Genomic DNA, 25,644 nt, shown 5'->3' on the forward strand with positions numbered 1-25,644 from the left:
AAGTCATTCTTGCATTTGCTAATATAAACCCCATTTGGTCATGATAGAATATCCAAAAATATGTGGAAAAAATACTGTATTTTAAATTTTGTAACATGTCATAGAGAATGTTTTTATGTTCATCAGGGATATTGGTCTATAGTAGTGGTTTATTCCCCCATGAATTATTTTTGTCTGCTTTTGATCTTAAGGTAATGCTGGCTTCTTAGAGGAGTTGAGCAGCATTCATTCTGCTTAAGTTTTTCTGAAGAGTTTGATAATATTTTATTTCATCCATTTTTTTTCTTTTTTTAGTATAATTCATCAGTAAAGCCATTGTGGTCTAGAGGATTCTTTGTGGGAAGTTTTAGAGATAGAAATGATTTGTTGAGTGATATTTGGTTATGTGGTTACATTAAATGCCAGCTTTGGATTTCACTGTGTTTTTAGGTGAACTGAGGAGACCCTGGGCCTATCCCAAAGTGTCACCAAAGGTTCTTGGTCTTATTACAAGAAGGAACTCAAGGATAGACACAACCCAGTGGACAAGAGTGACACAAGCAGGAAAGTACAGTCTTAAGATGTGAGAACAGGCAGGTCAAGAGAAAGAGAGCTGCTCACCCTGGGATTTTTGGGGTTTCTGTCTTTTACTGACAGTTGTTAATAAGAGGGTAGAATATTCATTACTTAGGGTGGGGGTTTTCTTGGAAGCAGGGTTTCCCACCTTTTCTTTCTTATTTGCTCATGGGTTTCCTGTCATAACACCTGCCATCTTAGGCCTATCTTGTTTGATCTGGCTTCTAATGGAGGGCTGCCAAGGACAGGCCTCTGACGCTCCCAATAATTGGCCATGACTTCCTCTTTGCTGGCTTCCAGATATCCTGTTAGAATTTAACTGCCAAGTCAACAATTGATTTTCTATTATGTTTTATATTTCATTTTTTTTCTCATATCTTTATGCTTTGCATTCCATTTGTTCTAAAGACATTAAGGTGGGAATTGAAGTCATTGGCTTCTTTTTCCATCTAATCCTTAAGTGCTATAACTTTCCATGTAAGTACTACTATAGCTTCATCCTACTGCTCTAAGTTCAATTACTTCATTTATATAATAATTCTTAGGAATCAAACTGGGAAGAAAATCTGTTGCCCACAGTTCTATTTACACAGGCAATAGGGTAATGGCCCAACTCCTCTTGCTTTTCCAAATGTCACTTTTATAATAATTACCCTGCTGATTTTCCTTGCCTTAATTGCCATTTTCTAATTTCTGATCTTGGAGATTTTTAGAAGTTTCTTGAGAAATATACATACACACACAACTCATAACTTGGACACAGCAGTCATAGCTTGGGATGAGATCTGGAATCTGCAGAGATACGGGATTCTTTCCATTAAAGTCAGAATATGGTTTTCTTATCTATCCATTTAAATATTTTGTGGACTAGAGTAGGTATGCCTACAAAAAAGGTCCTTGGAAAACCAAAGATCTCTATTACCTCATGGTCAGTTCACTTGGAAAAGATACAAGTTATGCTCTGGTTATTCTTCCCAAATTTATCAATCAAATAAATTGCTCTAGTTTATTTGAGGTAGAATTAGTAAACGAGTCAAGAGAGGCCAGGAGTTGTGCATTATTGAGCTTGTTCAACATAAAAAGTCTTATTCAGAATGAAGAAAAATTATTTTTCCAAGATTCCCTAGTTTTTGTTTCTCTCAATGACCTATTGAGATTAAGCATGAAGCCTATGATTAACCAAGTTTGTGGCTCTCTCTGGAAGCATAGTCTTTAATCCTACTGTTACTTTTTAAAATCCACACTGCTAAAACCAATAACTTACTTTTATGTGTTACTGAGATTCCACCAACTAGATTAGATTTTGCCTTAAAAAATCTCTGAAATGCATCTAAACGAAATATTAATTCTACTAACCTGAAGACTATGCCATTTCCAAAGCTGTAGCTTCATTTCCTGTCATATTTTTAAACTTATACTACATGATACAATATGTTCAGAGGTTTTATAATATCAAATGATATCATAAAGACACTCTAATACAAATGCATAATGACACTGTGGAAATACAACAGAAGCTACAAGATGTCCAAAATCCTAGAGTAAAATTAAAACCGAAGAAGCAAAATTCTTTGCAAGTCAAAGTCTCAATACCAAAGAAAGTATATTCTGAGACTGAAACTTTCCAAGTAAAAAAAGATTGTGGTGTCTTTTGCTCCCATCTCCTTATTTTGCTCAGCTTTAGCTGGAGAAATTCTGAGTACCTGGTTAGAATTAGAATTGCTGCAGTGAGGACTACCATGGATTTGCCTATTATTATTTTTTAATAGCTAACTTTGCATTAACTCAATGTGAAGTCTCAAATAGGTCACCACTATTAAGATTCCAAGTAATTACTAGGGGCAATATGACAATATTGGAAACCCTCTATGATGAACTTTAGAAAATAAGCAATCCCCAATTCTTAGGATTTTTATCCAGTAAAGTTATGTTTTTATAAACTTAATAGTTAATACCACCAAAGATTGTTGAAAAGCATTCAAAGATAAATAAAGGTAGATGCAAAATATTTTGTTTATATACACTAGGGTGCCGTTCAATGTTGGTTATCTAGCATTGCAACCAGTAAATATAAATAGAAGAAAAAGTAGGAGAAAATAGGGAAATGAGAAAATAGAGGTAAAAAAATCTTAGAAAAAAGTTTTTCTTGGTATATACAAACCTTTCAATCTCTATATCACCTGAAAATCATTTTTCTTGCACTGAGCACTAAATTCAGTATAAAGTCTCCTGTTTCTACCTTACAAATAAACACTCAATATAAACCTCATGTGTGTTGGGATAATTTGCCAGTGATAACTCTTAAGCCATGTGGGAAAAACCACATGAATTCAAAGTAATTCCCTTCATATTCCCCTAGTGTTCTCTGATGATTACTCAAAATCACATTTTAAAAAGAAAAAAAAAACATGATTAAGGCACTCTAATAATAATACATGTATTTCCCTACATTGGGACCAAAAATGTCAAATTAGAACCTTGCTTCACACATACTTGTGCTCTATAGCACATATGGCACTTAGGTATACAATGTAGGATATATAATTTATCTACTTAAATACTCCTCTGGCAAGCCTAGTGAGAAATTCACTAATAGTATAGCAAACAGTGTTCAACTCTATAATGTCTAAAATTCTTTGATATAGTCTTTCTTTTTCCCATATTTGATCTTGTCTTTGTTATGGCTTCTTATTGTGGACTTTAGGATCTCAGTATTTCTGAGGTGTGAGACTTTGAAAGTTAAAAATCAGGTGGTATACATGCATGCATTGTATATATACTACATACAAATATATACAGTATATATGTGGCAAAGGGCCAAAAAAAATTTAAAATTTCTTACCCTGACCATGCAAGAAGCTTTTTTTGCCCTGCTTTTAATTTGCTTCTCCAAGTTTTATTCTGTATTTACTTCTTAGAGCTTAAAGACCAAATAATTAGATACTGGGAACTTTAATGTTAGGGCCAAAAAATTGCAGCTCACCTGCCTTACTTTAAGGACCAGAGCATGTTGTGTAAAATTTACTACTTAGAGAAGAGCGATGGAGTTTCCATGCTTTCTTCTGACCAACTACTTTCAAAAGAGAAGAAAGTTCTGATCCTTTAGCAGTAATGGCCTAGAGTTGGTCACCCCACAGTAGAGGAAGCCTGACTGATGCAGGAAAATTTTCTGGAGAAAGGAAACAGAAAATCTGAACTAAGCAATATTTTTAAATTCCTTCCCCCATCCCTCACCTGGCTGTAGCATTTCAGGTCTATTCCCTTGAATCTTTGACCCCTGGTGACTATGCTTTTGGTTTTTAATTTTTTCTTTTAGGTGAGTCAGACAGGCTGAGGGCTAGAGTAGGGAGGGCTTCACTTATCAATAGATAAGACTGCCAAATCCATATCCTCCAGAGTAAGGCTTTTTATGGAGATTGCTCTAGGAGCATTTCATTATGGCTACTCTTTTTTTCCCCTATGCCACAACCAGGAAGGTATCTTTCCTAGGTCTTCATCATGAAAATGTGATGCATGTCTACCGGGAAAGTCCATACATAAAACTGTAGGGTCCCTCTAAGTTTGCAGCTCCCAGGAGTTTATCATTGTTATGCTGGTTCTCATGCTCGGTTCACCCAGCCTTCACCAATTCATCAACTTGAGTATTTAAATGTTTATGTGACTCCTGGTCTGGGTTAACAGATTTGTGGATGCACCTGTCTCTCCAGATTTCATGGTGAAATTTTGCCCTATGGCTTCAGGACTTTGATAGATACAAGAAAAATCATTAAAATTAGGTTTGTCCACTTTTTCTTGTAGCAAAAATGGGACTGTGAGGAGTGACGGCATCCAAATACTTTATATGCTGAAGCCAAGATCACAAGTTCACCATATTTTTGGACTTTACAAAAGAGACCAAAGAAGGAACTCTGGAGACACACAGAAAGAGAGACAGAAAGAGAGATAAAGAGAGAAGGGGAAAAAAGCTATCCTCAAACAGTCCTCATTCAGAAAAAAACTGAATTCAAAAACAATTAAGAAACAAAAGTATCAAATTCAACTCCCACACAGAGCCCTTATTAGAAAGAACAGAACATATATAGCATTCCTATGTATAATGAAATCATTCCCCAAAAATATGCCCACAAAAACATGAAAATAATTCAATACTACAAAATGAGATATAAAATATTAAGGAAATATTACCAAAAATTAAAGAAAGAGAAACACCAAAATTGTTATTAAATTTCAGGAAACAATTAGAAATGCAAAAAAAAAAAAAAAATTTCAGAACTGAAAATTAAACTTGAAGGCATGATAAGCAAAACCAAAAAATTACTATAGAAAAATATCCAGGATTAACAGAAGATGAAAAGCAGGTTAATTTAGATAGAAGTTTCAAGAGAACTGAAGATGATAAAAAAGTTTCAATAGATATGCAACTGGATTTATTTTTTTAAATTCAAGCAAAGGAAGAGAAGGAACAATACAGACTACAGTGATTCAAGGATAGCTTACATATAGAGATACATACATACATAGCTTACATATTACATATACGATAGTTTGCAAGGGCATACTATGCTAATGGGGAAATCTTCCTACAATAATCAATACTAAAATTTTTCTGACAAAATTGTTTAGTATTGAAGAATATAAGAATAGGTCCTAAATAATTTCAACATAGAGATAGAAAACCAAGTCACTTATAAGGGACATAAAATCAGTTTGCCATTAATCCTTTTGTAAACAAAATTTTTTGTCAGAAGATTATGACAACACATTTAAGATAATCATGGAAAAATTTAAAAATCAAGGATTTAAAACAGTTGAAAACTTTGAAGTCTAAAGGCTAAAGATACATTTCCATCATTGTGTAAGAACCCTGAAAGTATTGTGTCCATGAACTTGTTTTTGTAATATAAATGTTTTCATACGGGACAACAGAAATTCAAAATAACTAAAAATACATTAACATAAAGACTGGTAGGAAACATCCAATATATACATTTGTACAAAGAATTAATATTACATGAGTTAAATGAAGAAGAGTGTATAGTTTGTAATAGCTAGCTCCTCTGACAATGTAGAACTAAAAAAATGAAGTGAGAATGAAAGCATATGTCCGTAATCAAATTATTGGGGTTTATGAAAGAATTTTGCCCTCTGAAAATCATTTACCTGTGATATAATATAAAACATAAAAGTAATTATGTAGTGTTCTAATTTTCTTTATATAATGTTCTTTAAAAAAAAAAAAAACAGATACTCTGGAATTTAAAAAACCCAGATTCAAGACCAAAGAAATTAAAGAAATACCCTGTGGTAATGAACTTTAAATGGACATAAATTTTTTTTCTAATGATATTGCACTATAAAGGCTTAGAAATTATAAACAATCCAACAGACATCAATCCATAGAAGCCTGATACTGATATTGAAATTCCACTTCCCAATAAAGGAAATTAGGAATTCTTGGGGGAAATGGCTGATTTTAGGAATAAAGCAAGGAATATACAAGACAATCTGAGCCATTTGGGACCCCAGATAGAAAGGAAACCATCATGTAACATTTGATGAAGGCCCAAATAATTTGAAATCAACTATGAGTTCCCATGGCCAAGCGTAGAAAACGTGTGTACCAAAATTTAATACCTAAAATAAATTAAAATAAGTCAATATGTTTTAATTCATTAGTTAATATTGGTACTCAACCTGCAAAATAATGCCAAATTGGTCACTTCTGTATTATACTATGAAACCAATTTTTTAAACTAGTGAATAAAATAAAATTATTTAGTATTTATCTTGCCTTATCTATTCAGATATACCTCTGGATAACCAAATACTGGATGAGATACAATTTCTCTTTATACTCCAGAAAGTAAGTGAAGGTAGAATAATAGAATTGTAATATCACATTATGCAACTCCTAAAAACTTAATTAACCATATGCATCAAGCATCAAAGACCACTGTGTGGTTCCTAAGGAACACATCACTACCTTGCCAATTGTGACAAACCATCATTCCTGAATGAGACTCAGCCTCTGGATTAAACTAATAATTTGTATGTAACTTAGAGGATAGAAGAACATGTTGAGCTATACAAGGGAAATGCAATAGAAAAACCCCATAACTGTGAGAAAGTCTACACGACATCATCATGGTTCTTCAACAAATAAATTGCTAGCAAATTAATAATAATAATAATAATAATAATAATAATAGCAGAGGGAATTACATAGACTAAAGAAAACTAATATGACATTAGGAAAAAGTAAATTATGATGACTTTAGCAGGATTCACTTAAGTAATAAATCTGTACAGACAGATACCTGGGTTGCTGAGTGGTTGAGTGTCTGCATTTGGCTCAGGGCATGATCCTGGAGTACTGGGATCGAGTACCACATAGGGCTCCCTGCATGGAGCCTGCTTCTCCCTCTGCCTATGTCTTTGCCTCTCTCTCTGTGTGTGTCTCTCATGAATAAATAAATAAAATCTTTTTAAAAATCTGTATAGAAAAATAAGGAAGTTTTATAGTAAAAGTCAGATGTGATCACTCTTAGAGAGAGAGGGTTGTGACTTTGAGGTTTCAAGTGGAGGTCTTCTGTGGGGTATGGCAAGACTGTTTCTCTCTCTCTCTTTTTTTTTTTTTTTAAATTCATTTATGATAGTCACACACGGGGAGAGAGAGAGAGAGGCAGAGACACAGGCAGAGGGAGAAGCAGGCTCCATGCACCGGGAGCCCGACGTGGGATTCGATCCTGGGTCTCCGGGATCCCGCCCTGGGCCAAAGGCAGGCTCCAAACCGCTGCGCCACCCAGGGATCCCCAAGACTGTTTCTCTTAATTTGGGTAATAGTTACAATGTTCTATGGAAGTTCATTAATGGTATATTTGATTGGTGTAGCTTTCTGTGTCTGTACCATATTAATTTAAAATATAATTTAAAAGAGAAGATAGATTTTCTTCATCCTTACTCCTTCAGGTCATCTATCTGGAAAGTGGAGATGACTTACTTGAGCAATCATATAGGACCACAATCTTGCTATAGTTAGCAAGGCTAGAACAATGGCAAGATAACTGCATTCCTTATTGCTTACTTTATGATTCTTTTAAGACAGAATTAAACGTATATCTTATTTGAGCCACTGTTACTCCAGTTTTCTAATCACCAAAGGCAAGCCTAATTCCAACTGACTCAATTTCTTTGACAAAAATTAAATAATTGAAGTTTCTTGTAGTTTAAAAAACAATTTAAGTGGGAAGAGTATAAGACCTCTTTAAAGCCTTCCTAGCTTCCTGTAATTCACAAATATGAATTATTGAGCAATAAATGACACAATTCAATACAACAGATCTCTCTCCAATGTTTGCTGAAAAGACATTTAGAAATACATAGCTTAAAGAAAGGATACATTTTGATCAGTAGAGTAGGGAAAATAGGAAGAATAACATTGTTATCCATTATTCAAAATGCATGTCTTTGAGAGTAGAACCAGGAAGATGGGTCTTTTTCTCCAGAGACAATGAAAAATATGCAGCAATGATAATGTTACGGGCATGTACTAACATTTAGAACATCTATATGATCAGAGATTACAAAAATAAATATATAAAACAGTTTAGTAGAGCTAGGAAGATCTCAAAATTTATTCTGGTAATGCAGTCATAATTGGTCCCAATGAGAAGAATAAATCGATATGGCTACTCCAGAAAGTTCTGCGATGGGCTTTTTGTTTGCTTGCTAAATGTTTATAGGAGATTAAAAAGGATCTCACCACCATGAACAAACAATGAAGAATTGAACAGACACACAAGAAGAAGGCCAGGCTGCTAAAATAAGTATATATTTATTTGAGGCTTACAAAATACTATACCACAGAAATATTTTTAGGTATTCTCGACTAGAAGTATAGAATAAGAAAGGAATGGGCTAAAATAATTGAGTAATATATTACATAATGTCATATATTTTTAAATAATAAAATATTAGACAATTACTTTGTTTCTTTCTCCTCTGTGAAAGATAATGATTTTTTTAAACCAAGAACCATAGATCATTGCAGTTATAAAGACACTGAATCCAAAGATCAGTGAAGTTATAAATTATATCAAATATGTACAAGTCTCTTCTGGAGCCAATGAAATTCCATTTTATGATAACCAAAGTATTTATATATGTAAATTCCAAATCACTGCTCTAAATGTGGACAAACTGTGCATAATGGTAGAGATTCCAGAGCATGGATATTGGCAATGTTCAATCTCTCATTCTCAAGCGCAGACACACACAAGGCACATTTGTAATCATACCACATATAGTTTTATAAGAAATTTCCTTACTTTTCATGTGCATTTATCTATACCACTTAAAAATCTTCAAAAATATTGCATTAAAGTCTGAATTTTCTTACTTGAATATTCATAATTTATTTAGCAAAGTAGTGGATCCTGTGGTGTGACTGATGGCTGGCAGCTGTGTTCTTGTCTGGATGGTACCTTCAACCCAAGAGACTTACTTCATCAAATTTCAACTTTCCGTGGGGTAAGTCTTCATCTAATGACTATTTAATATGGAATATAAAGTACCAGCCCCTTGATTTGGGACAATTCAAAGGGATCATGCCAGCTCCAGAGTTGAATGTAGAATAAGCTTATACCTCTGTTGTGAATAAGCATATACCTCTGTTTTGAACTGCCAACGCAGTTCAAAAAAACCTCTAAATTATGCTTTCCTCACCACTCTACCCACATAGCAGATATTGAATCTGAAGGCAGTATCCAATGAGTTTCTTGTACACAATTACACCTTTCAAAATGTTTTTCAGTCTCAACCAAAGAAAATGACCCTTACCTATAGAGTAGGCATTAAGAGCTGGCAACCTAGTATATATACATGCACCCTATGAATCTCTCAAAGTTGAGTGCCTCTAGTGTCTCCCAGACATTATAGGTGTGGAAATCCTGAGTAAACAAAGTTTCTGAGAAAACTTTTACTTTCCTGATAGAAAAAAAAAAAGCTTTATTTTTCTTGTTTTTCCTTTCTTTCCTGTAACAGTGATTAAACCCCTGGAGGAGAGAGCCATTAGCAATCATGTGACAACATAATGATAGTCAAGATGCTAAGGGTAGGAATCAGGAATACACAAATAGCTTGGTCTCTTATAAGATTGTTGAAATGCTTACCTTTAGACATCTAGTTAAGTTAGAAAAAATGTTTCCATTTGCTTAAGGCAATGCAGGAGGGGTATTTGTTGCATACAGCTGTATCCAATTATAATTGAAATCCTTTAGTTTTTTAGATATTTGATTTAAGCTTTCTCATAACCAGAATTAAAAGTGTTGAATTAATTATGGACCTGTTTCTTCAAACTTCATTACTTCCTGAAGATACACTGTTAAGTATAAAATGACTAAGTGTAAAGATATAAACATTTTAATGTTTCTAGATAGGTACAGTAGTCCTCCTCATCTGCAGGTTTGCTTTCTGCAGTTTCAGTTGCCCACAGTCAACTGCAGTCTGGAAGCAGGTGACCCTCCTTCCTCTGATGCATGGTCAAAAGATCAATAATAGCCTAATGCTATATCACAATGCCTATATCATTCACGTCACTTCATCTCATCAGGTAGGTATTTTATGATTTCACATCATCACAGGAAGAAGGGTAAGTGTAATAAGATTATATTTATTTATATATTTGAGAGAAAGATCACATTTATTTAACTTTTATTATAGAATATTGTTATAATCGTACTATTTTATAATTAGCTATTGTTCATCTCTTAGTATACCTAATTTATAAATTAAATTTTATCATAGGTATGTATGGGAAAAAAACACAGCATAAATAGGGTTTGGTATTATATGCAGTTTCAGAATCCATTGCAGGTCTCAGAACATCCCCCATGAATAAGGGGGGCTACTGTACTGACAAAATGTCCACTTTAGTAATGTATGCCACATCCTAAACTCCATTAGATTCCCCATCTCACAAAACTTTTGCCAGCACTATTACCAATCATATTGCCAATTTAATAGAATAAAAATATATCAAAATTTCTAATTTGAAAGCCTGCTTATTACTGAAATTAAGAACAAAGTTTTTTGTGTTTTAAAATTTTTGAGAATGAATGAATGAAGAAATGAATGCCACATACATGTGACAAAAACTATCTTGATCTTCGGGGTTATAAAATATACAATAGAAACCCAATCCTTTCATCATGCAGTTATATTTTAGTGGGAAAAAAGAAGCATAAACAACACATCACACATCAGATAGACATAACAACTCTATCAATGAATAAAGTAGTGGAGGGAGATAAAAAATGATTAGGGAACCATGTAAGTACAGTGATCACAGGAGGTATATCTGAAGAAGTGATATTTGGTCAGGGACCTAAATGCAATGAAGGAGCAAACAAAGTGAAAATATGAGAATCAAGTATTCCTGGCAAAATAAGCATCCTCTGAAAGATAATGAGATAGAAATGAACTCCCTGGTAGGAGGAAAAAATAGAGGCCACAGCAACAAAACTTGTTGTGTCTCAGAGTGATAAGGGGACAGAATGCAAGGAAACAGATTTGGTAAGGATCATATTTATAAAACCTTATATACCACATGTTATGGGTTGAATTTTATCTTCCCCAAAATGATATATTGGAGACTTAGCCCCCAGTACTTCAGAAGGTGACCTTATTTGGAGATGGGGTCTTTACAAAGATAATCGAGCTGAAGTTGGGTCAGTAAGTAGGGCCCTAATTAATCCAACATGACTTATGTCCTTATTAAAAAAAAAAAAAGTATTTGTACACAGAGACACACACATCAAGGGAAAATGATATGAAGGAAAGGGAGAAGATAGTCATCAATAAACCAAGGAAAGACGTCCCCAGAACATATTCTCTTATAGCTCTCAGATGGAACCAACCCTGCTAACACCTTACTTTCAGACTTCTAGCTTCCAGAACTGTGAGGCAATACATTTCTGTTGTTTAAGGTATGGAGCTTATGATACTTTGTTGTCACAGCCCTAGAAACTAATACACTATGTAAAAACTTCTATTTATTAGATATGCAACAAAAAGCTATTGGATAATTTTGAGAAGGAGAATTTTATATATAATCCAATTATAAGTTAAATATAAAGGTCATTTCTGTTTGCTATATGGAGGATTTTTTTTCAAAAACAGAAATCAGGAATCAAAGGAAGGGGATGATTAGAGAGGAACTGTGATAATCCAGGTGGAAAATCATGAATTGGAAGACTGGTAGACTTGAGAATTTGAGAAGAGGACAAATTGGAAATTTATCTTTAAATGTTGTTGATTAATAGAATATGGGCTGTGAAATAAAGCAAGGATTCAAAAGATAAGAGCTATATTTTGTTGAAAAATGTTACTGGTTTAGGAAAGTTTTTGAATTTACAGATGGATGGGACAAAAAATTATTTTCAACATTATATCTTTTAATGTATACTAGATGGCCAATTAGAAATGTCAAGTGGGCAATCAGATAAAGTCTAGAACTCAGTGACAAGGTCTAAGCTATAGATCTAAATTTCAGAGTCATCATTTTATTTAGACTTTTAAAAGTCATTACATTTATATGGAATTACCTAAAGAGTAATTATAGACAGAAAAATATGAGAAAGCAAGGGCTATGCAATACATCTAAGAGCACTACAAAACATAAAGATTGGTATAGAGGCTAGAATAAAGAAAACTGAGAATAAGGTAATGCTCTAGCTTTTTTTTTTTTAAGATTTATTTATTTTATTTGAGAGAAAGAGAGCACAAGTGGGAGGGGCAGAGAGAGTCTTAAGTAGACTCTATAGTGAGTGTGTAGCCCATTGCGGGGCTTTATCTCAGGACCCTGAGATCACAACCTGAGCCAAAACCAAGAGTCAGACACTTATATGACTGCATCACCCAGGTGCCCCCATGTTTTCGCTTTTTTAGCATATTGGGATGCAAAGTCAATTCCAATGAGTAATGTGTCAGCATCTTACAAAGGGTAGCAGTGAAAAAAGTAAGAGAAAGAGAAACAATTTTTTATCAGGCAGGTAATGATTCATGGAGGGATCTAGAAAGTATAATGCTAAGTGAAATAAATCATTCAGAGAAAGACAAATACCACATGATTTCACTCATATATGGAATTAAAAAAAAGCAGATCTGGGAATGGATGAAATGGGTGATGGGGATTAAGAAAAACAGTTGTGATGAGCACCAGGTGATTAAAATAAAAACTTTTTAAAAAGTGATAATTTAGTGTCAGATCCTCAAGAAGTGTCAACAAGAATAAGTGTTAAAACAGGCATTTGATTCAGCAATTAGGAAGTCATGTCTTATATAAAATGGAATAAAATCAGCCAAATGATCAGGACAGAAACCAACCAGAATCCTGTCTACCATAGAATGTGTCAGTTATGAGAGACATGAATGTAATTTATGATCGCAAAACTTCCTCACTAAAGAAAAAGAACAATGTGTATAAATTAGAAATTATATGGGTGTGTGTGACAATGTGAGCATCTTTGGAGACTGAAGATTCTAGCAGGGAAGCACATTTACATTTGTTCAATCTTGAAGGAAATATGATCTCATCTTTCTCTATATGAGACATTCATTCTCTGATTCATTTATTGAATGATTCAATAAGTATTTTAGAGGGCCTATTAAATGTCAAATATTATCTTGGAGTCTGGGGATATTACAAAGGCAGATAACAAGCTCAATTTCAATTCAAATTGGATTGAAGGGGTACTTTTGCTTTGAGATAAGTTAGAAAAACTAGTACTAGACTTACTCTCTGGCATATACAAAAATAACTAGAAAAGATGATTTAACAATTTACCAGACTTAGAAAAATTGCAGTGAAGGACAGTGATCCATGAAATAGGGGAAATAAATGAAGGAAAGCTTATAATTGCTCCCAGCTTACCTTCTCGAGCTGGTGTCTGCAGGTGGAGCCTGAAGTTCTCCCAAAGTTGAAGAGATAAAATTGGATTCCACAGATGCCAGGGCAGCAGGAACTCACTAGGCAAGGTGTCATGTAGAACAAAACTGAAGAGGGGAAGAGCTCTGTAGTTTTGCACAAGTCCTTTCCCAAGACTCCAGTTGAATAAGGAAGCAGTGGATCCCTGGGAGGAAACCACCCAAGGCTAGTGAGAGCACCACTTGGGAAAGTAAGCGGAGGCAAAAAGCCTCTGAGCTAAAACATAGCTGGGAATAGTTTGTGTTTCAGATAGAGTGGAAACACCTGTAAATCAAAAGGCATATATCAGAGAAAAGAGAATGTCATTGCCTAAGTAGTGGTCCAAAAGCTAGCTCTATCTTGAGACTGTTCTAGTCTACACAGTAAATTCTAAAGCAAGAATTAGTAAAGAGGACAACAAAACAGTTATTTTAACTGTATTCCATATGTTTACAAAACTAGAGGAAATACTGAACCATGGTGTCAACGATAAAGCTGGACACTAATTAAAGCAGTTAAAACAGATTTTTAGTAGTATAGTAATATATAGCAATTTACTATTCCAATACATAAAAGGGTTCAGCATGGACTGAACTAAGCTTGGATTTGTACCAAAGTGACTAGGCATTTTAAAGAGAAAATGGTACCTGTGGTGGCTTAAGCAGAGTCAGGAAATTTCTAAAAATGGGGGGGAGGGGAGTGTTGGTTCATGTGAAATCCATTTGGGCTTGCTAACTGGTGCTTATTGAAGTTAGGCCCCCCCTCTCCCACAAAGAATGGAAGACAGGGCCCTATCTTCAGGTCTTGGCTGGAGCAAACAGTAAATTTCTTTGGCAGTCTTGAGTTTTCTCAAGCAGGCACCTTAAGGTGGAGAAGGATCATCCTAGGAATGCAGCCTTCGTGTGTTAGAAACTATGTTAGAATTTATTCAAGTCTTTTAAGATGTGTGCACACGTGTGTGGGTGGGGAGAAAGATGGACAAAATCATTTGTCCTGAGAGTCTGCAGTTTCTATAGGTCAAGGTGGAGGCCCAGTTGAGAAGAGGGTTGAGAGAAGTGCAACTAGAGTTTAGTCAGAATCCTTGTCAGGGGTATGTATAAGATTAATGGCAGTTTAATAATAAGCAGAAGTAAAGATGTAAAAATTTGAAGGCTTGGGAATAGATGCTACACAAAATAAAACACAATGAGAAAATAATAAAGTAAAAATAAAGCAGAAATGAGTTGTGGAACTGCTCCAGGTGGCCTAAAATATGATCATTTGAGTCCCCAAAGGAAAATAGAGAATAGGTAGGTAGATTTTAAAATTTTTGAAAAATAATGGCAAACATATCACATTTGATGAAAACTATAAATTCACAGATCCAAGAAGTTCAGTGAAACCCAATGTATGAAACATGAAGAAAACGATAAAAATTCACGCTATAATCAAATTGTTTACAATCAGTGATAAGTCACAAACATGGTAAAAAAATGCATACTGAGTAGGAGCAAAGAAAATGCTAATAGCTGACCTCTTATAAACCTCACATGTCAGAAGACAGTGGAGCAACATTTCTAAAGTAATGAAAGAAAAAACATCCCCTAAAATCGATATCTGTTGCAAATATTTCAAATATGAAAGCAAAATAAAAATTCTTCCAGCAATGTAAAATTTGAAATTTATTACAACCAGTCCTGCCATATAAAAAATATAAGTTCTTCAGAGAAAAGGAAATTATACCCAAAGGAAATCTAAATATGATCAATGGAATGAAGATACCTAGAAATAGTAAAAATAAAATGTTATTAATATTTTAAAAATAATTGATCCTGTAAAAAAGCAATAATGTGATGTGGGATATATAACATATATAAAAGTAATTACATGCAAAAGCATGGCAATAATAACAAAATGGTCGAAATGGAAGAAACGGAAATATACTACTGTAAGGTTCTTACACTATATGTGAGATAACATAATATTACCTGAAAGTAGAATGTAATAAATCAAAGGATACTATGCTATACTATGGGATCTTATAAATCCTAAAACAAGAGAAATAAAAGAGTTGAAACTACTAAGCTCCCAAAAGAAGTATACCGGAATGATAAAATATATGTAGTAGGTAGAAAACAAATGGAAAACGATAGATTTAAACTGGAAAACATCAATAACCAACTAAATATAAATGTAATTGTCTAAATTAAAAACTGGGATTTTTAGCTTGGAGATAAAAAAAAAATCAAAACTCAGCCTGTACTCCCTGTGAGAAAATCACATAAAATATTTTTTAAAAATAGGCAAAGGGGCACCTGGGTGGCTTACCCATTGAACATCTGACTCTCAGTTTAGGCTTAGGTCAAGATCTCAAGGGTCAAGAGTGGGAGCCCTCCACTGGGTCCACTGGGCTCAGTGCTCAGTGGGGAGTATGCTTGAAGATTCTCTTTCTCTGCCCCTCCCCCAACTCACATGTGTACACGTGCACCCCACTCTCTAAAATAAAGAAATAAATCTAAACAAATTAGGTGAAAAGTAAGAAAGTGGGAAAAGAAACATCATGTTAACTTGAATCAAAAGAAAGTTGGAGAGAATAGACTTGAAAAGAGTGCCATCCAGCTAATTGGATTTTTTAAAATTAAAAAAAAAAAAAAAGATAACAATATGTATGTTAGCCCAAATGGGCTAGACTGTGTGCTTTGCTGTGTGCAAAACAATACCCAAATTTCAGCAGCTTAAATAATATGGTTTACTTTTGTTCAAACTTAACATGTCATGTGTATTAGATGAGGACTGATAATGTGGCCATAATCCCAGGCATTGTTGGAAGTTATTGCAGAAAGAAAAAATTGTAGTGTCTCACACGGAATTACATACTAAGCCCTGAAATGACTCAGCTCTTCCACATGCAATGATTTGTTCAAGGTAGCCAATAGCTAAAGTAGGTTAAGAAAACAACAATAAAACATTTAGTTACATGTGCAATGGTTTATTATTCCATGACCAATATGGTGTGCAGAATGCAGAAGGCAGTATATGTAAGGAGGTGGTAGCATTAGATGTGACAATGTGGGTGATTCAATGTTTTCACTTCCCACAAAGTTGCATATATTATTCCTTCTCAAAATAAATCTTAATTACTTTAAAATGAGGAGAGTAAAGAACAGTGACTTTACATCACGCTAACTACAAAAGTGAAAAAATATAAATATTTATATAATCATACTTATATTTATGTAGACTATCTCTGGAAAGAAAAGAAAGTGTTACTAGTAGTCTCTAGAGAAGGAACAACTGGTGTAAGATTGGTGGGGAGGAAATATTTCCTTTATACTGAATACTATTTTTAATGGTTTGAATTTTTTCTCAAGTATATATTACTATTATGGGTTGGATCGTGTCCCTCCAAAATTCATATATTGAATTCCTAGCCCCCAGTACCTCAGAATGTGATCTTATTTGCAGATAAGGTAGTTGCAGATATATGTGTATCTATGTCTAAATTTCCTCTTTTTTTTTATAAGGATATAATTAATATTAGAATAGAGGCCATTCTGGGGACCTGGGTGGATCAGTCAGTTAAGCATATGCTTTTGGCTCAGGTCATGGTCCTGAGATGGAGCCCTATATTGGGCTCCCAGCTCACAGGGTATCTGCTTCTCCCTCTCCCTCTGCACCTCCCCCCCCCCACCCCGGTCATGCTTGTTTACTCTCTCTCAAATAAGTAAGTAAATAAATAAATAGGGCCATCGTACTCCAGTATGACCTCATTTTGAGATATTTTGTTACGGTAGTCCTAGCAAACTAATACAATTACTTATGAACAAACGAGCCATTAAAAATAAAGAAACCAGGTGGATAATTAATGTCAGTATATAGCGGTAAGTACTTCAGAGTAAATGGAACAGAAGAACTTGAGTTATTCTAGGAAAAGGAAAGGTGCTAAATTCTTCCTGAGATTGGAACAAAGGATAAATGCAACAATACAATTAGACTTCATTGAAACAATTAATAGTTGAAAGGAAAATACACATTTGCTGAGATTATCATACTGTTGTTGGGTGTGTCTTTGTGTTTGGCCATGAAACCTGATTTTTAATTAAACCTTCACAGAGGCCATCTCAGTTCTCAAAAGTGGCTCCCCATTTGATATTCATAATCTTCCAACAGAGCTCACTTATACAAATCTCTCATCAGATTCAATGCATGGCTGAAAGTAAAGAATACTGGACCAGGAGTTAGAACACCTGGATTGTATCTAGACTTTTATTACTTAGTTGATTTATTTAAGTGTTGGAAATTGGTAACTCCTTAGAAACTGTTCAAAGGCATACAAATATTTCTGCTTGATACAAAGAGATTAAGATTTTCTGTATAACTGTTATTTCTTTATTGCTTTGAGTTATCAGCAGTTTTTAAAAATCATATCTGTTTTATCTGTACCTAAGCTTGAAAGCTGGAATATAGGGATGGAGCTATTTATGTATTTCTTGGCTATAATAAAATGTGCTTCTCAAAATAACATGAACTGCCTTTTGTTACTATATATTATAAAATTGTTAGTGCTTTTTTTGGTGTTAATACTTTAATATACTTTGAAATAAAACAAGATATTTTACTTCATAGAGAAGTTGACTATAAGCTCTTTGGCAAAATGATAATCTTACTGTCAACTGAATAAATATTCCAAAGCTTGCTTCATCTGTTGTTTGCTTTCCTTGACTGTTTTAAAATTACTTTCATGTCACAAAATTTGCTGCATGTCTCTGTTTTTGACAAGATATGTTTGTGAAATATTTTTTGCAAATAAGGAATGAAAGCAAAATACCCATTACTTGAGGATTACTTTTCCAGCTTCCTATTTATTATTTTACTAATAAATTACTTAGGTTACACATGGAAAATTACAACTTCATTTAATACAATGGCATAAAACACAAGGAATTGAAGCTCATTTAGAGAAAACCTCAATGCAGATATTGCCAACACTTCCCCCAATTGAATATTTTAAGAATTTGAAGAAAGAACATGTTAAGACACTTCTCTTTAATGAATAATGACTAAGGTAGTAAGCTTAAAGAAGAAGCAACAAATGGGAAGATTCAAAGTTCAGTTCTAACGTATAGATCCATTAAGCCCAGTTATTTAAGACCTATGTGTCAGACGAGATTTTAATTCCGAAGATTGATTTTCTTATTTCCTTCAATGTGAATATGTGAAGTCAGGAAAAATGCTTACCTCTCTCAGGAAATGGGCCTTATTTCTGATTTCTCTTAATATCACTGGAGAATGACCTTTCCCAGATAATTAGTTTTTCCTGTTAACTGAAGTCTAACATTTTACTGCATCTTGATGTTATTAAATATAATGAATTTTGAAGTTTCTTAATAAAATATAGCTGAAAAAAATAAAATAAAGTAAAATATAACTGAAATCTACTAAAATGTCAGTCCTCAAGGTCATAAATTTGAAAATCAGTTCAGTATTTTGCTTACTAGAAGTCAGTAGATGTTGATGCTAAGATACAAAGGTGAATGTTACCTATAGTTCGAGGAGATAATATGAAATGTTACTTCTTTGAGATTAAAAATTATTTGTGAGATATTAAGACTCTGCTCATTATACATTACATTGATGTTATAATTAGTTAAAAATTACTACTAATAATTACTTGTTACATATTGGTGTAATAATATTTCTCTCTGAAAACTATTGTAGGAATGTAACTATTGAGTTAGAGACAAAATTGAATATTGCTAATTTCTGCTAGGCACTAATGATTGATGAGATTATCACATGTCATTCTAGAATATAGTAATGACTTCTATGGACTTAGAGGCATGAAAGAGACCTGGATGGCAAGGATCTTTTGTTCATTTATGAATCTAAAATGAATAGCATAGTGCCTAGCACATGATTAAAGTTGCTCAAGTATTTTGGGGGACCAATGCCTCTGGAGCTTAGCTTTTAGGTTCAAAATTTTGCTCTGCTATTTTGTAGCATGAATGTCTATGAGTCAGGTATTTAACCTCTTTCCTTATCACTAAAGTGATGAGTTCCTATCTCACAGAGTTATTGAGAGGAATTATTGTATTCCACATTCATACATTAGAATAATATGTTGCAGATAGGAAGTGTTAAAATTATTAAATATGTATTCATTATTGCTGAATAGCTTAGGTTGTTCTCTTAAATCCCCCAGCAGAAAACAGAACGCATCGCTCTTCTACCACTAATGTACTTTGGGGATTGTTTATCATGGATAGATGGTTAGAGTTGTTAGCATCACAGTACTGTGAAGACATTTATCTTCTTTACACTCACTTTCGCCCTTTCTATATTCTGCTCTGATGATCCTTCTTGCTAACTGGCCTGAACAGTTTTTCTATCCTTCTGGACTGTGTTCCTCTTGAGCTCCTATGTTTTGTTGTTTGCCTTTTCTTCTCATTCATCTCTCTTCCTGATATTTTTATCACTATTATATGTCAGTCCTATGCACTCTAAATGCAGCATATTGCCAGAAAGTCAGTCTCCAGATAATTGAGGTCTTCCTATACTTAAGTCCTTTGGGGATTTTAGATGATGGCTCCTGTCTTTAGTTAGATGAACTGGTAAATCTTTATAGAGCTATCTTACTGTGGGCTAACACCAGGCTACCACCATATCACATAATTAAATGGTTTCTCTATATTTTAACAATCAGACATTGTAATGAATCTTAAGATGGTGCATGCAGACATACCAATTTATTTCTTAATGCATTTTTTATGGCTGCCATTGCAGGAAGCTGGAACTGGTCCTGACTGAGTGCATTTGATGTCATTAAAACATAATAGAATTAATGAATAAGCAGTACATAAAAGTCCAAAGCCCAGCATAACAAATTTGGATAATATAAACATCATAATATATTTGATACATTCTTTTTATTTACTAATAATAACTCATCAAGAGATAGGCACTATATTGTCTATTCTGCGGAATTATAGGGCTGAAAGTTTGGCTAACAAAAGAAAAGTTATCTAATGCTTTAGAGGAATCATCCCACACTGAAAATCAGTCTCTTAATCTAGTTCCTAATCTCTCTCTCTCCTTTCTGCTAGCTATTTAGGATTCATCTAAAAGTAAAACTAACATAAAATCAGTTTTGTGGTGAGATTTAAAGTGAGGTTTGAATACTCCGGAAAATGCACCATAAAGTTCTCTTATGGAGGCATAAAGAGAGTATTAGTAAATGTCTTATTTCATTTGAACTTACATTTTGAGGTACTTATCATTACATGTTATATTAATACACTACTATATGTATATAGTTTATAAATGAAAACATCTCATATGGTAGTGTATGTTGTTTCTTGATGGAGTACACTATCAAACAGGTTTGCAGACTAACAAAGTGGGAATTGTTGACAATTACCATATGTTATAGATATTCATTAGTTTTTTTATTCCGAAGTCCTTTCTGAGTTTCTATTATCATGTATATGCTCTTGTTTCTGGGCACAGGCTTTTGTAAAAGTAAAAAATAAAGAATCCATAGAGACCATAGAGAGAAAAAAATGCAATGGCTCATCAAAATAATGAAGTAGCAATCTGTAGATGATACACAGTCTACCCAGAAATATTGCCACATCAGGAAAATCAGGTTTTTAAAGCTTCATATGAATGTTTTAGAATGTTCTTACTACATTCACTATAAAACATGAGGGTTAAAAGAGCATAATACTGCCTCTTTAGAAATTTTTATATAAAGCCTATTTCACATTTTTCACCAAAAATCATTAGGTTGTGAAATTCATTCATTCATTAAATATACCAGCTGCTGGTAATTAGGATGATTAAGCCTCACTATTTTCAGTGAGTTTATAGGCTAAGTAAGGAGGCAATAGAATATGATGAATAAAATAACGGCATTTATAAAACAATATAAATATCACTTAAAAAGTATTTATGAATAGTATTATTTACTTTTAATGCCAATATATAAGAAATATAAGCTTGGAAACTAAGAAGTCAAATTTACCATCATTAAAATTTTAGCAAATCAGAGAAGTGGTCAGTAACCAGAGGTGAGTTGTTAATGGCTTTACCAACAAAATAAATATATAAAATATATAAATAAAAGCACAAATTAACTGTCTGCTTTTTTTGAGAACACTTTCAGATTTTGAAGTAAATGTGACTTGAAATTAATTACATAGGAAATATGATACAGAATTTTATCTGGTATTTTCTACATTATTTGGACATTTATTCACTTTTGGTCATATTAAATTATGTTCTACAATTCAAGAAAATCACAATGTTCTTTAAAAAGACAAAGACTTATGAGAAAGTTTTTAAAAATCTAGAAAGACTATCATTAAAAAAACAAAAGACAAAAAGTGTTGTCAAGGATGTGGAGAAAATGGGACCCTTGTACACTGTTGGTAGCAATGCAAAATGGTACAGACACTATAGAAAATAGTATGGAGGGTTTTTTTTAATTAAAAATACATCTACCATATGATTCAGCAATCCCATTTGTGGACATTTATCCAGAAGAATTTAAATCAGAGTCCCAAAGAAATAAAGCATGCCTATATTCATTACAGCACTATTCACACTAGCCAAGGCATGGAAATACCCAAATATCCTTTAATAGATGAATGAGTAAATAAAACATGATATAAGCATACTGTGAAATTTTATTCAGCTTTAAAAAAGAATGGAATTCTGCAATATGCCACAACATGAATATACCTGAGGATATTATGCTCAGTAAAATAAACCAGTTCTGAAGTACAAATACTGCCTGATTCTAATTATCTAAGGTACCTAAAGTAGACAAATTCATAGATTCAGTGAATATAAAGGTGGTTACAAGGGGAGGATAGGAAAAGGAAATGGAAATTTGCTAATCAATGGGCATAAAATTTTAGTTATACAAAATGTATTAGGGTTTGCCAGAGAAATTAGAACCAATAGTAGATAGATAGATGATAAATAGGTAGATAGATAGATGATAGATAGATAGATAAATAGATAGATGATAGAAAAATATAGATCTATAAAACATATATATACACAATTGATATATAGATGTATAGTTATAGATTTATCATAAGAATTAGCTCACATGTTTATAGAGGCAGAGAAGTCCCACAGTCTGCCATCTTCAAACTGGAGAGCTTATACAAGCTGGAAGTAAATTCAGCCTGAGTCTGAGGGCCTGAGAATCTGAGGGCCAATATAGTTCTGGTTTGAGTCCAAAAGCCCAAGAATCAGGAACATTGATATCTGAGGACATAAGCTAGATGCCTCTGTTCAAGCAGAGTGAATTCTCCCTTCCTCCAACTCTTGTTCTGTTCAGACCTTCAGTAGATTGGAGATGCCTACCTGCATTGCTGAAGGTCATCAGCCTACTAACTCAAATGCTAATCTTCCCCAGAGACACCTTCACAGACACACCCCAAAATAACATTTACCAGCTATCAGTGCATCCCTTAGCCTCATCAAGTTTACACATAAAATTAAACACACAAGATATAAAGATCTCCTGTACAATATTGTGTCTACTGTACACTTAAAAATCTGTTAAGAGAGTAGATTTCATGCTGAATTTTCTTACCGTAATAAAATAAGATAATGTTTTAAAAGATAGTACTGATTACTCTTACAAATAAAGACAAAAATTTCATGGCTTGTCAAAAATTTTAACAGAAAATTTAATTATTTTTAATCATTATCAAATCATTGTCAAATTATTATTAAATAAAATTTTAATTTAATAGAAAAACTGGAATGAGATATTCTGACAATAGCAAGTCTTCTCTAGGAATGATTTAGTGAACCCAGACTCCTTTTTTTTATCTTATACAATTGTCATTTCCAGGATGTGGCTCTCAAGTTTGCCATGCAGAGGAGGAAACATCAGAAAGGTTTGTGCATGGGTGAATTTTAGTGGTCAGACCTGAGTCTAGAATTTATGTTCCACAGATACTAAGCTCAACAGCTAGTTGAGCCAAATTTAACTAAAAGGTAGGGAAGAAATGCTATCCAAGAAAATAGATCACCAGGAAGTCAATCTCTGCCACAAATCTTGCTCAGTAAAATTAAAATTCAACCCAGGTTTTCATGTAATTAGTTTTGTAAGATTAAATTTATCATAGGACAAAGAGATTGTCTAAATATAAAACAATTCTCCATGGCCATCTTAAGGTATATGACAGCATTTTTATAGTTCATAACTTTTAACTCTGAGCAAAGCTAGAGCAATATTGTGATTCAAAATTTCTAAGAACTGATACAACATATTTTAGAGAATATGTTGTATGAAGAATTGACATTTTTCAATAATAATACTATTTTATTAAAAAAATAGGAATATAACATTAAGTTGGTGATAGAATCATGAGCTTTTCATTTAGGTGAATATTTCTTTCCATTGTTCAAACTCTCCTTTCTCTGACTTTTCTTGGCTTCCAACAATATGATGAACATTTCTCTGTTTTAGTCACAAGATGGCATTAAAACTCACATTTGATGACTTCATTAGAAAGGAAATGGAATTTAGTCAAAATTAGGGCTTTCACAGGGAAAACCATCACAGTTATCAGGAAAAGAAAAAGGGCAACTACTATTAAATTCAAACAAATAGCGGTAAATGTCAAATAAAATGTAAAGAGTGGACTCAATTATCAAAAACAAAGGAGTTACTCAGGGAAGCTAATAGGGGTTTATCTGAGTATTAAAAATGGAACAGGATTTTTTAGAGAGCTCTATTAAAAAGAAAACCTAGTTAATACTTATATTTCACTGAGATCAAATGTAGTTTCCGGATTTATTATCTTTTTTTTCCCCAGAAAATGTTGAACCAGTGGTAGTAAAAAACGTTCAGTTCCAACACATAACTCTAAAGCATGCTAGAATAGAAGACAGTAAAATAGAGGTTACAATATCCCAAATGTATTCAAGAAAAAGCAATGGCAAATACCATAACATTTATGTTATTCTTTGTTTCTATTGCAGAAAAAAAAATAATTTAATCCCAACCTACTATTTCAATCATCAATAAAAAATATAATACTTTAAATAAAGCTTCATTAATTTGAGTGAGTTTTGGTGGTGGTGTTAGGGATGAAAATACTAAACATTTTAAGATTATCTATTTTGCTTTTTAAAAATGGGAAACTATGAAAAAATGAACAAATACTTGACTGTATGCTTTTGGTTGTTTACATTAGCAAGATTATTTTGGATACCTATAATTTAACTCACATAGTTTCTTGAAACTGTGACTCATGAAGTTTATTTTTATTTTAGGATGTCGAGTGACTTAATTCACTGATCAGTGAATTCATTAGTAATTATACAGTTAATCTTTTGGACATACTTTATATATAGCAGTTAGATTTTTAGCTCAAAATACTTTTTAAGACAAAATATTTTTTAAAACAAAAAAATTTAAACATAAAAACATTTTTAAAAACATCATTTTCTTTAAAATTCAACTTAGACTTTACTTCTTAGTACACTTGCCAACCAATTCATCCATTTAAAAATTAATCATTTTCCATTTTACTCAGCAACGTTTACAAAAATTTGACCATGTTGGTCAAAGGAATAACCACTCTGTAGCACTTTTAAAAATTAATTTTGGTCACATTTATATATGAAATAAGGCTTATAGAACACATATGCAATGATCAAAGAATATTTTTATTTTGTTTTATTTTCTTTTTATTTTCTTGTGTTAGGAATACAACATGAGATCTATCTCTTAACAGATTTTTAAGTGTACGATACAATATTGTTAGTTACTGGCACAATGTAAAGTAGGTCAGTGATTGGTGATTTCTCAAGTTATACTAGTGGGAGAGAGTATAAAAATGCCAATCTGTAACAAACTGGATACTATGTTCAACCCACTGTTTCAAAACTGCCTTCCTTCTTATAAGAAGAGTTTGTTCGAGATATTAAAAACAACAAAAATTTTTTTTCTCACTTTTCACACAGGAACATGAGAATGTCAAATGATTTCCCCAATTGCTTCTATCATATCTAGATGCCCAGCTTTTTTGGAAAATCCATGTATGACAATTTTCTACCTTTACCTACCTCTTCCTCCTTAGAACACACTCTTCCCTTGAGTGCCATAAGCCCGC

Source organism: Canis aureus, chromosome 24 (genome assembly GCF_053574225.1).
Source record: "Canis aureus isolate CA01 chromosome 24, VMU_Caureus_v.1.0, whole genome shotgun sequence".
Lineage (NCBI taxonomy): Eukaryota > Metazoa > Chordata > Mammalia > Carnivora > Canidae > Canis > Canis aureus.